Here is a 9,062-nt window from a genome sequence, read left to right on the forward strand (position 1 = left end):
AAAATATGGTGGGAGTGACAGTGTGCCATAAAGGCTAGGTCATAAAAGGTGTTGTGGTTTCTGCCTTGCTGTCTCTTGGATTGGTTGCTCTGGAGGAAGCCAGCTGTCATGTCATAAGGATACTCAAACAGCATTTGGAGAGCACGTGGCAAAAGACTGAGCCCTCCCCTTCTTCTCATCTCCTCCTCCCCCACCCAAAACAAACACCAACTTGCCAACAATGTGAGTGAGCCACCTTGTAAGAGGATTCTTCAGGATAAGACTTCAGAGCCACAACCTCCCAGCCAAGCCGCTTGAATTCCTGTGTATTGTTTTATTATTTATTTAATAAATTTATTTATTTATTTTTGGCTGCGTTGGGTCTTCGTTGCTGTGTGCAGGCTTTCTCTAGTTGCAGCGAGTGGGGGCTACTCTTTGTTGCGGTGTGCAGGCTTCTTGTTGCGGAGTATGGGCTCTAGGCACATGGGCTTTAGTAGTTGTGGCGTGTGGGCTTCAGTAGTTGTGGCGTGTGGGCTCAGTAGTTGTGGCACGTGGGCTCTAGAATGCAGGCTTAGTAGTTGTGGCACATGGGCTTAGTTGCTCCTTGGCATGTGGGATCTTCCCAGACCAGGGCTCGAACCCATGTCCCCTGCATTGGCAGGTGGATTCTTAACCACTACGCCACGAGGGAAGCCCCTGGGTATTGTTCTAAAAAGCTAAATTTTAGGGCAATTTGTTATCAGACAGTGGATAACAAATACAAAGGCCCTACGCAATCAGGATCCTTCTTACCTTTATGTCCTCATATCCTACTACTCTATTCCCTTGTCCTTTTAGCTTTCCTGCCTCAGGGTCTTTGTACTTGCTCTTTATTCTGCCTGAAACACTCCCCCCAGATATCTCCATGGCTGTCCTTCACCCCCTTCAAGTCTTTGTTTAGTTGTCACTTTCTCAGTAAGACCTACCATAACCACCACATTTAAAATTACAATTTCTCAGGACCTCCCTGGTGGTCCAGTGTTTAAGAATCTGCCTTCCATTGCAGGGGACGTGGGTTTGATCCTCGGTCAGGGAACCAAGGATCCCACATGTTTCAGGGCAACTAAGCCCACGTGCCACAACTACTGAGCATGCAAACCACAACTAGAGAGACTGCCACAACTACAGAGCCCACGCACTCTGGAGCCCACACACCACAATGAAGATCCTGCATGCCGCAACGAAGGCCCAACGCAGCCAAGAATAAAATAAATAAATAAATGTTTTAAAAAAATTTTTAAGGGACTTCCCTGGTGGTGCAGTGGTTAAGAATCTGCCTGCCAATGCAGAAGACATGGGTTCATGCCCTGGTCCAGGAAGATTCCCACATGCTGTGGAGCAATTAAGCCTGTGTGCCACAACTACTGAGCCTGTGCTCTAGAGCCCACATGCCACAACTGAAGCCCGCATGCCTAGAGCCTGTGCTCCACAACAAAGAGAAGCCACCACAATGAGAAGCCCATGCACCGTAACGAAGAGTAGCCTCCACTCGCCACAACTAGAGAAAGCCCACGCACAGCAATGAAGACCCAACTCAGCCATAAATAAATAAATAAATTTATTTATTAAAAAATTTTTTTAATTTACAATTTCTTGACATACAGATGGCTAACAGACACCTGAAAAGATGCTCAGTATTGCTAATTATTAGAGAAATGCAAATCAAAACCACAATGAGTTATCACCTCACACTGGTCAGAATGATTATGATCAAAAAGTCTACAAATAACACATTTTGGAGAGGATGTAGAGAAAAGGGAACCCTCGTACACTGTTGTTGAGAATGTATATTGGTGCAGCCACTATGGAAAATAGTATGGAGTCTCCTTAAAAAACTAAAAATAAGGAACTCCCTGGCGGTCCAGTGGTTAGGACACAGTGCTTTCACTGTGGTGACCTGTGTTCACTTCCTGGTAAGGGAACTAATATCCTGCAAGCTGCAGGGTGTGACCAACCCCCCCCCAAAAAAAAACAAAAAAAAACCCAGAAAAACAAAATAAAAACCTAAAAAACACAACTACCATATAATCCAGCAATCCCACTCCTGGAGATATATCCAGAAGAAACAATAACACTAATTTGAAAAGATACATGCACCCCTGTGTTTATAGCAGTATTATTTATTGGGTTGGCCAAAAGGTTTGTTCTTTTTTTCCCATAAGATGGCTCTAGTAGCACTTAGTTGTCTTTAACTTCATTGGAAACAATTTTGTTAGATTGTGACAGCTGTCATATCAGCGTACATTTAAAAAAAGACATCAAAATTGGTGAATTTTTGTGTAGGCATTTTAATATTGTAGATGGAAGAAAAAAGAAACATTTTCGGCATATTATGCTCTATTGTTTCAAGAAAGGTAAAAACACAAGTGAAATGCAAAAAAAAAGATTTGTGCAGTGTATGGAGAAGGTGCTGTGATTGACTGAACATGTCAAAAGTGGTTTGCAAAGTATCGTACTGGAGATTTCTTGCTGGACAATGCTCCACGGTCAGGTAGACCAGATGAAGTCGGTAGTGGTCAAATCGAGACATTAACTGAGAACAATCAACGTTACACCATGTGGGAGATAGCCGACATGCTAAAAATATCCAAATCAAGCGTTGGAAATCACTTGGACCAGCTTGGTTATGTTCATCGCTTTGATGTTCGGGTTCCACATAAGTTAACTGAAAAACACCTTCTTAACTGTACTTCCACATGCGATTCTCTACTTAAACCTAATGAAAATGTTCCATTTTTAAAACAAATTGTGACGGGTGATGAAAAGTGGGTACTGTACAATAATGTGGAACAGAAGAGATCATGGGGCAAGAGAAATGAACCACCACCAACCACACGAAAGGCCAGCCTTCATCCAGAGAAGGTGATGTTGTGTATATGGAGGGATTGGAAGGGAGTCCTCTATATGAGCTCCTTCTGGAAAACCAAACGATTAATTCCAACAAGTACTGCTCCCAATTAGACCAACTGAAAGTGGCACTCAATGAAAAGCGTCCAGAATTAGTCAACAGAAAACACATAATCTGCCATCAGGATAATGCAAGACCACATGTTTCTTTGATGACCAGGCAAAAACAGTTACAGCTTGTCTGGGAAGTTCTGATTCATCCATCGTATTCATCAGACATTGCACCTTTGGATTTCCATTTATTTAGGTCTTTACAAAATTCTCTTAATGGAAAAAATTTCAATTCCCTGGAAGACTGTAAAAGGCACCTGGAACAGTTCTTTGCTCAAAAAAATAAAAAGTTTTGGGAAGATGGAATTATGAAGTTCCCCAAAAAATGGCAGAAGGTAGTGGAACAAAAGGGTGAATACGTTGTTCAATAAAGTTCTTGGTGAAAATGAAAAATATGTTTTTACTTAAAAACCAAAGGTGGGACTTCCCTGGGGGCGCAGTGGTTAAGAATCGGCCTGCCAATGCAGGGGACATGGGTTTGAGCCCTGGTCTGGGAAGATCCCACACTCTGCAAAGCAACTAAACCCGTTTGCCACAACTACTGAAGCCCACGTGCCACAACTACTGAAGCCCGCACACCTAAAGCCCATGCTTCACAACAAGAGAAGCCACTGCAATGAGAAGCCTGCGCACTGCAACAAACAGTAGTCCCAACTCGCTGCAACTAGAGAAAGCCCACATGCAGCAACAAAGACCCAATGCAGCCAAAAATAAATAAATAAAATAGAGGCTCTTTGCTGGGACTAATGGCGGACTCCTGGAGGGCTCATGCCAAGGAGTACTTCCCAGAACTTCTGCTGCCAGTGTCCTTGTCCCCACGGTGAGCCACAGCCACCCCCTGCCTCTGCAGGAGACCCTCCAACACTAGCAGATCTTTAGTGTTTCCACAGTGGAAAGGCTATGAACCTCTGCTGGACTGGGAAATTACATTACTTAGAGAATGCAGAGCGCAAGAATGCTGGAGACCTAGATAATGTGATCTTCTCTAAGGTGAAATAGAGGAGGAGCTTCAAAATGGTGGAGGAATGAGATGTGGAGATCACCTTCCTCCCCACAAATACATCAGAAATACATCTACAAATGGAACAACTCCTACAGAACAGCTACTGAACGCTGGCAGAAGACCTCAGACCTCCCAAAAGCCCTGTGGCTGACATGGTCTTGGTGCTCCGGCCGGGTATCAGGCCTGCGCCTGTGAGGTGGGAGAGCCAAGTTCAGGACATTGGTCCACCGGAGACCTCCTGGCTCCATGCAATATCAAATGGCGAAAGCCCTCCCACAGATCTCCATCTCAATGCCAAGACCCAGCTTCACTCAACTACCAGCAAGCTACAGTGCTGGACACCCTATGCCAAACAACTAGCAAGACAGGAACACAACCCCACCCATTAGCAGAGAGGCTACATAAAATTATAATAAGGTCACAGACACCCCAAAACACAGCACTGGACATGGTCCTGCCCCCAGAAAGACAAGATCCAGCCTCATCCACCAGAACACAGGCACTAGTCCCCTCCACCAGGAAGCCTACACAACCCACTGAACCAATCTTAGCCACTGGGGGCAGACACCAAAAACAACGGGAACTACGAACCTGCAGCCTTCTAAAAGGAGACCCAAAACACAGTTAAGCAAAATGAGAAGACAGAGAAACACACAGCAGATGAAGGAGCAAGGTAAAAACCCACCAGACCAAACAAATGAAGAGGAAATAGGCAGTCTACCTGAAAAAGAATTCAGAGTAATGACAGTAAAGATGATCCAAAATCTTGGAAATAGAATGGAGAAAATACAAGAAACACTTAACAAGGACCTAGAAGAACTAAAGAGCAAACAAACAATGATGAACAACACAATAAATGAAATTAAAAATTCTCTGGAAGGAATCAATGGCAGGATAACTGAGGCAGAAGAACAGATAAGTGACCTGGAAGATAAAATAGTGGAAATAATTACTGCAGAGCAGGATAAAGAAAAAAGAATGAAAAGAATTGAGGACAGTCTCAGAGACCTCTGGGACAACATTAAACGCACCAACATTCGAATTATAGGGGTCCCAGAAGAAGGGAAAAAGAAAGGGACTGAGAAAATATTTGAAGAGATTATGGTTGAAAACTTCTCTAATGTGGGAAAGGAAATAGTCAATCAAGTCCAGGAAGCGCAGAGAGTCCCTTACAGGATAAATCCAAGGAGAAACACACCAAGACACATACTATTCAAACTATCAAAAATTAAATACAAAGAAAAAATATTAAAAGCAACAAGGGAAAAACAACAAATAACATACAAGGGAATCCCCATAAGGTTAACAGCTGATCTTTCAGCAGAAACTGTGCAAGCCAAAAGGGAGTGGCAGGACATATTTAAAGTGATGAAAGGGAAAAACCTACAACCAAGATTACTCTACCTTGATAGAAAAAAATAATAATAATAAATTAATAAAATAAATTTTTAAAAAAACTGAAGGCACTTTTTGGCCATCCCAATACAGTAGCCAAGACATGGAAGCAGTCCAAATGCCCATCAACAGATAATTGGATTAAGAAGATGTGGTATACATACAATGGAATATTACTCAGCCATAAAAAAGATTGAAATATTGCCATTTGCACCAACATGGATGGACGTAGAAAATATTCTGCTCAGTGAAATAAGTAAGAGAAAGACAAATACTATGTGATAGGACTTACCTGTAGAATCTAAAAAATAATACAAATGAATCTATATACAAAACAGAAACAGACTCACAAACTTATGGTTACCAAAGGGGAGAGGAAGGGGAGGAGGAACAAGTTAGGGGCAAGGGATTAACAGATACAAACTACATAAAATAGATAAGCAACAAGGATTTACTATATAGCACAGGGAATTTTTGACCCAATATCTTGTAATAACCCATAATGGAATATAATCTGCAGAAAACAAAACAATGAATCACTACGCTGTACACCTGAAACTAACACAATATTATAAATCAACTATACTTTAATAAATTAAATTAAATTACAACTTCTCCTCTTAGCACTCCCTGTCTCCCTTCCCTGCTCTACTTTGTCTTTTTCCCATGGTATCTTTCACTTTCTAACATGCTATATGGTTATCTTATTTATTATGTTTATTGTATGTCTCCTTCCTCCCACCCTTGCTAGAGTATAGGCTCCAAGAGGACAGAGATCTTTGTTTTGTTCACTGATATTCCAAGTGCTTAGAACAGTGTCTGGCACAGTGTAGGTACTCAGAAGATATTTGTTGAATGAGTGAACAAAAATTTCATAAACATGTCAGACCCTTGGTAAATACTTGTTGGGTGAATTGTCATTTGGGAGATATGAACACCAAAGGCAGATATATCTGGGGTATGGTGTCTAGATTTTATAGTTAGGGATGCATAGAGCTCTGAGGTTAGAAAAAACACAATCTATGGAGAGGTTACTCTAACCTGTCGAAGGACTTTTTTTGTAATTGTTTCTGGTTGAGGAGAAGGAAAATTTACAGAGGGAAAGAACAAAGCTATATTCGTCTGCACCATATGAAACTGCCAATATTCCACCATTGCTAAATGTCCCAAACAGCAATTTAATATGGTTCAACTTAGTAGGAGAAAGGAAATTTGGTGGCATAAAGACTCAGAGGAAATGAGAAAGAGATGGGATCACGCATGAGTAGTGGCATTAGTCTTGAACAGGATAAAGGACTCATACTCAGAGGCTCAAGGGCATGAGATGTAGGTAAGGAGAGAGGAATGTTGAGAGTGGTTACCATACCTCAATGGTGGCTGGCTTCTATGGGAAGTAAAAATATGTAGTTATCTGCTGAGGGAAACAGCAAAGGTTTAGCACTGTAACAGTTTTTGCAAAAGAAGTTATAAGTGAAAGTCCAAATAAATAACTGTAGAAGAGAATTGCCTTGAGTGAAGGGAGGTGGAGTGAGCCCTGACTTCCAGGCCTTACCCTTGGAGCCATCAGTTTTATGTACCTTCTTCTGGCAGGAAGGGGTGTACATCGGCATAGGATTACTCTTGACATCCTCAGGAAACAGCTTTTGTGAAGGTCATTCATGTTGAACAGCACCTATTGGCAGCACCTGCCCCTCAGTCTCCTGACTTTTGCTCGGGTGTCTTGATTGCTAACCTCTCGTTCCCTCCTTGTTTCCACTAAGATTGTGACTGTAATTTCCTCTCTTTGAGCAGTCATAAAGGTGACTGCCCTTATCTTGTTCCAGCAAAACTAGCATCTCCAACCAGTCCTCCCTTTCCCTTCTCTGCCTTTATCTGCCAGGGACCCAGTCATAGAGAAGAGACCTGTTGCTTGTCTGGGGTGGGGACAGAAGAGCACAGTCTTGTCTCAAGCTAATGGAAAATTCCACCTGGGCTTTCTATTTATGAATCTTTGTATGTTTGTCTATTCAGCCTGCAAAAATCCAACAATCCAACAACAAAGTCAAGGTCAGGATGTTGTCACAGTGTGTCTGGAGTGGGGTAGAAGTGAAAGCTACCGGAGTTGAGATCCAGGAGAGAGGCTAGCATGTTGGAGGGGTCATCACCCAGAGCGGTTGTGGGATTTGTGTTTAGAGTGGAAGACTGAGCAAGAGGCCAAAGACGTCAGTGGATGTGAGGTAGTGTACTGAATATAGATAGATAATAATAGCATTTGCTGAGTGTTTGCCATATGCCAGGCACTGTCTTAAGTGCTTGGCACACTTTATCTCTCGTAATACTCTCAGTAACCCTATGAGCTAAGTGTTTTTTTTAATTCTCATTTTGACTCAGACCCTAGAATGGTGCTTGGCATATAAAGGGTACTTAAGCCAGATCAGGTCGGTCCTCCACCTAAAACCCTGCAATGGCTTCTCACTTTGTAGAGGCAAGCACAGGGTGCTGTGGGAGCCCAGGGTGGGGCTCTGGACTGGGGGAAGAGTGGGCTGCACCAGGAATTCAGTCTTGAAGGACAACCAAGAGATAGCTAGGTGAAGCAGTGAGAGAAAGGCATTCTAAGCAAACATATCAGCATGTGCTAAGTCACGCAAGTGAAACCAGACAGCATGCATTTAGGGAATGGCAGTTAATGCCTTTTGGCTGGAGTGTAGCTGCTAACATTTATTGAATGTTTTATACGTTCACAGTGTTAAATGCATTACAGAGATCATCATTTTACAGATAAGAAAACTGGGTACAGAGAGGTTAGGTTGCTCAAGGTCTCAAAACTAGTAAGTGGTGGAGGTGTGGGTGGGTGATGATGGGGAGACGGCTGGAGCCTGACAGAGAACTGAAGCTCCAGAGAGGTAGCCAGGGCCTGGATTCAATCCTTGTGTATTTGGTTGCTTGGGCTGCCATAAGAAAATACCACAGACTGGGTGGCTTACACACTAGAACTGCATTTTCTCACAGTTCTGGAGGCTGGAAGTCTGAGATCAAGGTGTTGGCAGGTTCATTTTCTTCTGAGGTCCCTCCTCTTGGCTTGCAGATGGCCGTCTTCTCCCTGCATCTGTACATGGTCTTCCCTCTTGATCTGTCTGTATCCTAATCTCCTCTTACACAGATGTCAGTCATATTTGATTAGGGCCCACCCTGACCACCTCATTTTAACTTAATTACCTCTTCAAAGGCCCTGTCTCCAAATACAGTCACATTCTGAGGTACTGGGGGTTAGGACTTCAGCATATGAATTTTGGAGGAATAGAATTCAGTCCGTAACCCCTTGCACGGCACATTAAATAATTTGGCTTCTATCATATAAGTCAGTGGTTCCCAAATGGGGTGATGAATTGGAATCACCTGAAGAGATTTTGAAATTACTGATTTGGGGGCACTCCTTCCTCCTGTGATTCAGAGTCAGTGAATGTGGGCTATGTTTGGGGAAGATGTAAATCTTCCCCATGCTTTCCAGTTGATTTTGGTGCTTTCCAAACCTGCTTTCCAGCCAGGTTTGAGAACCACTTCTGGAAGCAACAGAACCATCAAAAGTTTTTAAGTAGGGTAGTGAAGTGATGAGAGTTGGGTTTTAGAAAAATCACCCTGGTGTAGTAATGTAGAGAATGGATTGGAGGGAAGTGGTGGTGAGATGACTTAGGAGGCAAGTGAGTGCAGT

The sequence above is a fragment of the Mesoplodon bidens genome, assembly GCF_964165515.1.
Source record: "Mesoplodon bidens genome assembly, chromosome: X".
Classification (NCBI taxonomy): Eukaryota; Metazoa; Chordata; class Mammalia; order Artiodactyla; family Ziphiidae; genus Mesoplodon; species Mesoplodon bidens.